This window comes from Symphalangus syndactylus, chromosome 19 (assembly GCF_028878055.3).
Source record: "Symphalangus syndactylus isolate Jambi chromosome 19, NHGRI_mSymSyn1-v2.1_pri, whole genome shotgun sequence".
Classification (NCBI taxonomy): Eukaryota; Metazoa; Chordata; class Mammalia; order Primates; family Hylobatidae; genus Symphalangus; species Symphalangus syndactylus.
This window is the reverse complement of record NC_072434.2, coordinates 73067565-73074841: the sequence shown is the minus strand read 5'-3', so window position 1 is coordinate 73074841 and position 7277 is coordinate 73067565. Positions and strand designations below refer to the sequence as shown.

Below are 7277 nucleotides of genomic sequence, written 5' to 3'. Positions count from 1 at the left end.
GTCTACGGCCATACCACCCTGAACGCGCCCGATCTCGTCTGATCTCGGAAGCTAAGCAGGGTCGGGCCTGGTTAGTACTTGGATGGGAGACCGCCTGGGAATACCGGGTGCTGTAGGCCTTTTCCTTGGCTTTTTGCTTTTTCTTTCCTTTTCTTCCAGACGGGGAGTCTCGCTCTGTCGCCCAGGCTGGAGTGCAGTGGCGCCATCTCGGCTCGCTGCAAGCTCCGCCTCCCGGGTTCACGCCATTCTCCTGCCTCAGCCTCCCGAGTAGCTGGGACTGCAGGCGCCCGCCACCACGCCCGGCTCATTTTTGGTAGTTTCCGTAGAGACGGGGTTTCACCCCGTTAGCCGGGATGGTCTCCATCTCCTGACCTCGTGATCCACCCGCCTCGGCCTCCCAGAGTGCTGGGAATACTGGCGGGAGCCACCGTGCCCGCCCGGCCTGCTGTAGGCTTGTTTGGCTTCCCCGTGGCCTCCCTTCCCATTACAGTCGCCATGCTTCCCAACCTCCCCTGACTCTGCTCAACCTTCATCGCCCTCCTACACCCCCGCCGCCGCCGGGGACCTCCCGCAGGGGGTCCGCCCCTACTGCACGCCGGGCAGCAGCATCCCACCGCTTGCGCCTCGCCGCCGCCCCGCCAGGAGCCCGGCTCCAGCCTGGGAGGGCAGGGGGCCGGACCCCAAAGGCGCAGACGCGGGTTCCCTGCCCTTCGCGGTGCCTTCCCGCTCCCGGAACGCCCAGGCGATTCGATTCACTCATCGAGCGCCAGCGCCGTCGTCGCAACCTTCCGAACCGGGGGAAGGGGCGGCCAGGGGCAGCGGGTGCCACAGACGCCAGCCGAGACCTCGGCTCCAGAACGCATGGGCTGCTTTCTCCGGGGGAAGGACATTCCTTGGCCAGCCACCAGGACAACCGTCCCTGTGCACCCGGATTCCCAATGCCCCCCACTTCGTGTCAACTCCAGTCCCGAGGACACGCCAGAGCCCCAGGCCTCCGGCCGCGCCCGGTGCCAGGGCTCCCGCCAAACGGGCGGGCGCACTCTGCAAATCTCGGGGCGCCCCCGCAAGGCAGCGAGAGCACGGGGAGGTGCCAAGAAAGGAAGGAGCCTACGAAACCCACCTGCAAAGCAAGCAGTTCATCCAGGAAGCAGCCCGTCTCAGCGCTCCGTTGGTCCTCTCGCATGGACCTCCTGGCCCCCATGTTCTGGCGCAGCCCAAGCCCCCTCCACCCTCTCCCGGCCTGCTCAAAAGGGCGCCGCCTACTACGGGAGCCCGGCGCCTCCCCTCTAAGGCTCTATCGCGCTCTCTCGCTCTCTAGCTCCCTCCGCCTCTATCTTCTAGGTTTCCCCCTGGACCTCGCGCTACTTCTGTCGTCTTCCCTCGGCCTCTCTGTCTCTCGCTCTTTCTCCGTCCCTCTCTCTCAGCCTCTCCGTCTGTCTCTTACCGCCTCCCCTGAGGGCGGCAAGCCACCCAGGCGCCGAGGCAAGAGATCGACGACACGAACTGTTCCAGGGTAATAACATACAAAACAAGAAGAGTTATACCAGATACAGATCTCCGATACGAGGAGATGTGAATAGCAGTCATCATTAGTTTGTAGCAATTACTCTTTATTCCAATATTCTAATAATCCTCGCTGTATACTCATAACCTAGGAAAAACCAGGCCATGCAGAGTTAGGAGCTGAGAGGGCACAGTGAGGCGTGACCAGAAGACAAGTGTGAGAGCCTTCTGTGATGCCCAGACAGGGCCACCAGAAGGGCTCCTTGCTCTAGCGGTGACGCCGGCGTCTGGGAAGACGCCCATTGCCAGGCGGACCGTGGTCTACCGGTAGCGAAAAGCGTCAAGGAACAACACGCGCTGCTTAGCAGACCGGGAAAGGGAGTCTCCTTTCCCCCGGGGGAGTATAGAGAAGACTCTGCCCCTCCACCTCTGCTGCAGGGCCTGACAGCAGTCACTTATCCAGATGCGTAACCGTCTCCCGGTGATGTTCTGCTTCAGTGGTCACGCTCCTAGTCCGCCTTCACGTTCCGTCCTCTACACCTGGCTCTGCCTTCTACGTAGCAGTAGAGACTTAGTGAAATTACTAAAAGTCTGTAATATGCATAAATCATGGCGTAAGCTGTCTTTCTCTTTGTCTCCTCTCTCTCTCTCTCTGCCTCAGTTCCCCGGCAGGGAAGGGCCCCCCCGTCCAGTGGACACGTGACCCACGTGATCTTACCTATCATTGGAGATGACTCACACTCTTTACCCCGCTCCTTTTCTTTGGATCCAATAAATAACAGCGCAGCCAGACATTCGGGGACACTACCGGTCTCCGCGCATTGGTAGTGGTGGAACCCCGGGGCCAGCTGTCTTTTCTTTGATCTCTTTGTCTTGTGTCTTTATTTCTACAACCTCTGGTCTCCACACACGGGGAGAGACCCTGTGGGGCTGGACCCTACACTCCCCCTCCACTGTCTTTCTCGCTGGCTGTCTCTCTCATGCCCTCGGTTTCTATCTCTCCATCCATCTCGTCCATGCTCTCCTTCAAGCCGTGTGTGTGTGTGTGTGTGTGTGTGTGTGTGTGTGTGTGTGCGTGTGTGCGGGCGTGTGTGGGTGTCTCTGTGTCTTTGTGTGTGTGTCTGTGCCTGTGTCTCTGTGTGTGTGTGTGTGTGTGTGTGTGCGTGTGTGTGTGTGTGTGCCGGTGCGCGAGCCCGCGTGCGAGGGCCCCCGTGTGTGTCTGTGTGTGGGCGAGTGGATTTGAGCCTGGTGGTGGTGGGGTGTGTCTGGGTTTCTCTCAGCCCCTCTCACCCAGGATCAGGCCGCCGCCTCTAGTGCCAGCCCGGGGCAAAGCAGGGCAACCCACCGACCCGCTACGCCCCACGCCCTCTTGTCCACCGGCCGGGTCTTGGTCGGGACAAGCGAGCGCGGTCGGGGCGTTGTGAGAGAAAGGCCCCGCGCGGCTGGGCCGGCTGTTCGACCTTGGCCAGCCCTGACGGCTCTGGGTGGGTGGGGCAAGAGGGGACCTCGCAGGAGCCCCTGAGCGGCGAGGGATCCAAAACGCTACCTCCGCGGCAGGGCGGAGGACCGGAGCGTGTCGCAGGATCGTGGGCCCTGGGCCCTGACGCCTCGGAGCACTCCCTGTTCGGAGCGGGCCCGATGTGGTGGAAGCGCGGGAGCCTGGGGTAGGCCGCGAGCGAGCGGCCCTCGGGTTCCGCGATCCTAGCCCCGCGGCCCCGGGCTGGCGGTGACGGCTGGCATCCGGCGGGCGTGGCTGGGCCGGGCTCTTGGGGCAGCCGGGCGCCTCTCTCGGCGTCTACGGCCATACCACCCTGAACGCGCCCGATCTCGTCTGATCTCGGAAGCTAAGCAGGGTCGGGCCTGGTTAGTACTTGGATGGGAGACCGCCTGGGAATACCGGGTGCTGTAGGCCTTTTCCTTGGCTTTTTGCTTTTTCTTTCCTTTTCTTCCAGACGGGGAGTCTCGCTCTGTCGCCCAGGCTGGAGTGCAGTGGCGCCATCTCGGCTCGCTGCAAGCTCCGCCTCCCGGGTTCACGCCATTCTCCTGCCTCAGCCTCCCGAGTAGCTGGGACTGCAGGCGCCCGCCACCACGCCCGGCTCATTTTTGGTAGTTTCCGTAGAGACGGGGTTTCACCCCGTTAGCCGGGATGGTCTCCATCTCCTGACCTCGTGATCCACCCGCCTCGGCCTCCCAGAGTGCTGGGAATACTGGCGGGAGCCACCGTGCCCGCCCGGCCTGCTGTAGGCTTGTTTGGCTTCCCCGTGGCCTCCCTTCCCATTACAGTCGCCATGCTTCCCAACCTCCCCTGACTCTGCTCAACCTTCATCGCCCTCCTACACCCCCGCCGCCGCCGGGGACCTCCCGCAGGGGGTCCGCCCCTACTGCACGCCGGGCAGCAGCATCCCACCGCTTGCGCCTCGCCGCCGCCCCGCCAGGAGCCCGGCTCCAGCCTGGGAGGGCAGGGGGCCGGACCCCAAAGGCGCAGACGCGGGTTCCCTGCCCTTCGCGGTGCCTTCCCGCTCCCGGAACGCCCAGGCGATTCGATTCACTCATCGAGCGCCAGCGCCGTCGTCGCAACCTTCCGAACCGGGGGAAGGGGCGGCCAGGGGCAGCGGGTGCCACAGACGCCAGCCGAGACCTCGGCTCCAGAACGCATGGGCTGCTTTCTCCGGGGGAAGGACATTCCTTGGCCAGCCACCAGGACAACCGTCCCTGTGCACCCGGATTCCCAATGCCCCCCACTTCGTGTCAACTCCAGTCCCGAGGACACGCCAGAGCCCCAGGCCTCCGGCCGCGCCCGGTGCCAGGGCTCCCGCCAAACGGGCGGGCGCACTCTGCAAATCTCGGGGCGCCCCCGCAAGGCAGCGAGAGCACGGGGAGGTGCCAAGAAAGGAAGGAGCCTACGAAACCCACCTGCAAAGCAAGCAGTTCATCCAGGAAGCAGCCCGTCTCAGCGCTCCGTTGGTCCTCTCGCATGGACCTCCTGGCCCCCATGTTCTGGCGCAGCCCAAGCCCCCTCCACCCTCTCCCGGCCTGCTCAAAAGGGCGCCGCCTACTACGGGAGCCCGGCGCCTCCCCTCTAAGGCTCTATCGCGCTCTCTCGCTCTCTAGCTCCCTCCGCCTCTATCTTCTAGGTTTCCCCCTGGACCTCGCGCTACTTCTGTCGTCTTCCCTCGGCCTCTCTGTCTCTCGCTCTTTCTCCGTCCCTCTCTCTCAGCCTCTCCGTCTGTCTCTTACCGCCTCCCCTGAGGGCGGCAAGCCACCCAGGCGCCGAGGCAAGAGATCGACGACACGAACTGTTCCAGGGTAATAACATACAAAACAAGAAGAGTTATACCAGATACAGATCTCCGATACGAGGAGATGTGAATAGCAGTCATCATTAGTTTGTAGCAATTACTCTTTATTCCAATATTCTAATAATCCTCGCTGTATACTCATAACCTAGGAAAAACCAGGCCATGCAGAGTTAGGAGCTGAGAGGGCACAGTGAGGCGTGACCAGAAGACAAGTGTGAGAGCCTTCTGTGATGCCCAGACAGGGCCACCAGAAGGGCTCCTTGCTCTAGCGGTGACGCCGGCGTCTGGGAAGACGCCCGTTGCCAGGCGGACCGTGGTCTACCGGTAGCGAAAAGTGTCAAGGAACAACACGCGCTGCTTAGCAGACCGGGAAAGGGAGTCTCCTTTCCCCCGGGGGAGTATAGAGAAGACTCTGCCCCTCCACCTCTGCTGCAGGGCCTGACAGCAGTCACTTATCCAGATGCGTAACCGTCTCCCGGTGATGTTCTGCTTCAGTGGTCACGCTCCTAGTCCGCCTTCACGTTCCGTCCTCTACACCTGGCTCTGCCTTCTACGTAGCAGTAGAGACTTAGTGAAATTACTAAAAGTCTGTAATATGCATAAATCATGGCGTAAGCTGTCTTTCTCTTTGTCTCCTCTCTCTCTCTCTCTGCCTCAGTTCCCCGGCAGGGAAGGGCCCCCCCGTCCAGTGGACACGTGACCCACGTGATCTTACCTATCATTGGAGATGACTCACACTCTTTACCCCGCTCCTTTTCTTTGGATCCAATAAATAACAGCGCAGCCAGACATTCGGGGACACTACCGGTCTCCGCGCATTGGTAGTGGTGGAACCCCGGGGCCAGCTGTCTTTTCTTTGATCTCTTTGTCTTGTGTCTTTATTTCTACAACCTCTGGTCTCCACACACGGGGAGAGACCCTGTGGGGCTGGACCCTACACTCCCCCTCCACTGTCTTTCTCGATGGCTGTCTCTCTCATGCCCTCGGTTTCTATCTCTCCATCCATCTCGTCCATGCTCTCCTTCAAGCCGTGTGTGTGTGTGTGTGTGTGTGTGTGTGTGTGTGTGTGTGCGTGTGTGCGGGCGTGTGTGGGTGTCTCTGTGTCTTTGTGTGTGTGTCTGTGCCTGTGTCTCTGTGTGTGTGTGTGTGTGTGTGTGTGCGTGTGTGTGTGTGTGTGCCGGTGCGCGAGCCCGCGTGCGAGGGCCCCCGTGTGTGTCTGTGTGTGGGCGAGTGGATTTGAGCCTGGTGGTGGTGGGGTGTGTCTGGGTTTCTCTCAGCCCCTCTCACCCAGGATCAGGCCGCCGCCTCTAGTGCCAGCCCGGGGCAAAGCAGGGCAACCCACCGACCCGCTACGCCCCACGCCCTCTTGTCCACCGGCCGGGTCTTGGTCGGGACAAGCGAGCGCGGTCGGGGCGTTGTGAGAGAAAGGCCCCGCGCGGCTGGGCCGGCTGTTCGACCTTGGCCAGCCCTGACGGCTCTGGGTGGGTGGGGCAAGAGGGGACCTCGCAGGAGCCCCTGAGCGGCGAGGGATCCAAAACGCTACCTCCGCGGCAGGGCGGAGGACCGGAGCGTGTCGCAGGATCGTGGGCCCTGGGCCCTGACGCCTCGGAGCACTCCCTGTTCGGAGCGGGCCCGATGTGGTGGAAGCGCGGGAGCCTGGGGTAGGCCGCGAGCGAGCGGCCCTCGGGTTCCGCGATCCTAGCCCCGCGGCCCCGGGCTGGCGGTGACGGCTGGCATCCGGCGGGCGTGGCTGGGCCGGGCTCTTGGGGCAGCCGGGCGCCTCTCTCGGCGTCTACGGCCATACCACCCTGAACGCGCCCGATCTCGTCTGATCTCGGAAGCTAAGCAGGGTCGGGCCTGGTTAGTACTTGGATGGGAGACCGCCTGGGAATACCGGGTGCTGTAGGCCTTTTCCTTGGCTTTTTGCTTTTTCTTTCCTTTTCTTCCAGACGGGGAGTCTCGCTCTGTCGCCCAGGCTGGAGTGCAGTGGCGCCATCTCGGCTCGCTGCAAGCTCCGCCTCCCGGGTTCACGCCATTCTCCTGCCTCAGCCTCCCGAGTAGCTGGGACTGCAGGCGCCCGCCACCACGCCCGGCTCATTTTTGGTAGTTTCCGTAGAGACGGGGTTTCACCCCGTTAGCCGGGATGGTCTCCATCTCCTGACCTCGTGATCCACCCGCCTCGGCCTCCCAGAGTGCTGGGAATACTGGCGGGAGCCACCGTGCCCGCCCGGCCTGCTGTAGGCTTGTTTGGCTTCCCCGTGGCCTCCCTTCCCATTACAGTCGCCATGCTTCCCAACCTCCCCTGACTCTGCTCAACCTTCATCGCCCTCCTACACCCCCGCCGCCGCCGGGGACCTCCCGCAGGGGGTCCGCCCCTACTGCACGCCGGGCAGCAGCATCCCACCGCTTGCGCCTCGCCGCCGCCCCGCCAGGAGCCCGGCTCCAGCCTGGGAGGGCAGGGGGCCGGACCCCAAA

At 62.9% G+C, this 7277-nt stretch overlaps 3 non-coding genes across 3 annotated transcripts; all 3 read left to right on the top strand.

Annotated features, from left to right (window-relative positions):
- On the top strand, nt 1-119 carry LOC129459128 (5S ribosomal RNA). The gene has a single exon (XR_008649931.1). It is a non-coding gene; the product is annotated as a 5S ribosomal RNA (ribosomal RNA).
- A 3177-nt stretch (nt 120-3296) lies between these two features.
- Nucleotides 3297-3415, top strand: LOC129459127 (5S ribosomal RNA). Its single transcript, XR_008649930.1, has one exon. It is a non-coding gene; the product is annotated as a 5S ribosomal RNA (ribosomal RNA).
- A 3177-nt stretch (nt 3416-6592) lies between these two features.
- On the top strand, nt 6593-6711 carry LOC129459126 (5S ribosomal RNA). Its single transcript, XR_008649929.1, has one exon. It is a non-coding gene; the product is annotated as a 5S ribosomal RNA (ribosomal RNA).
- The last annotated feature ends 566 nt before the right edge of the window (nt 6712-7277 follow it).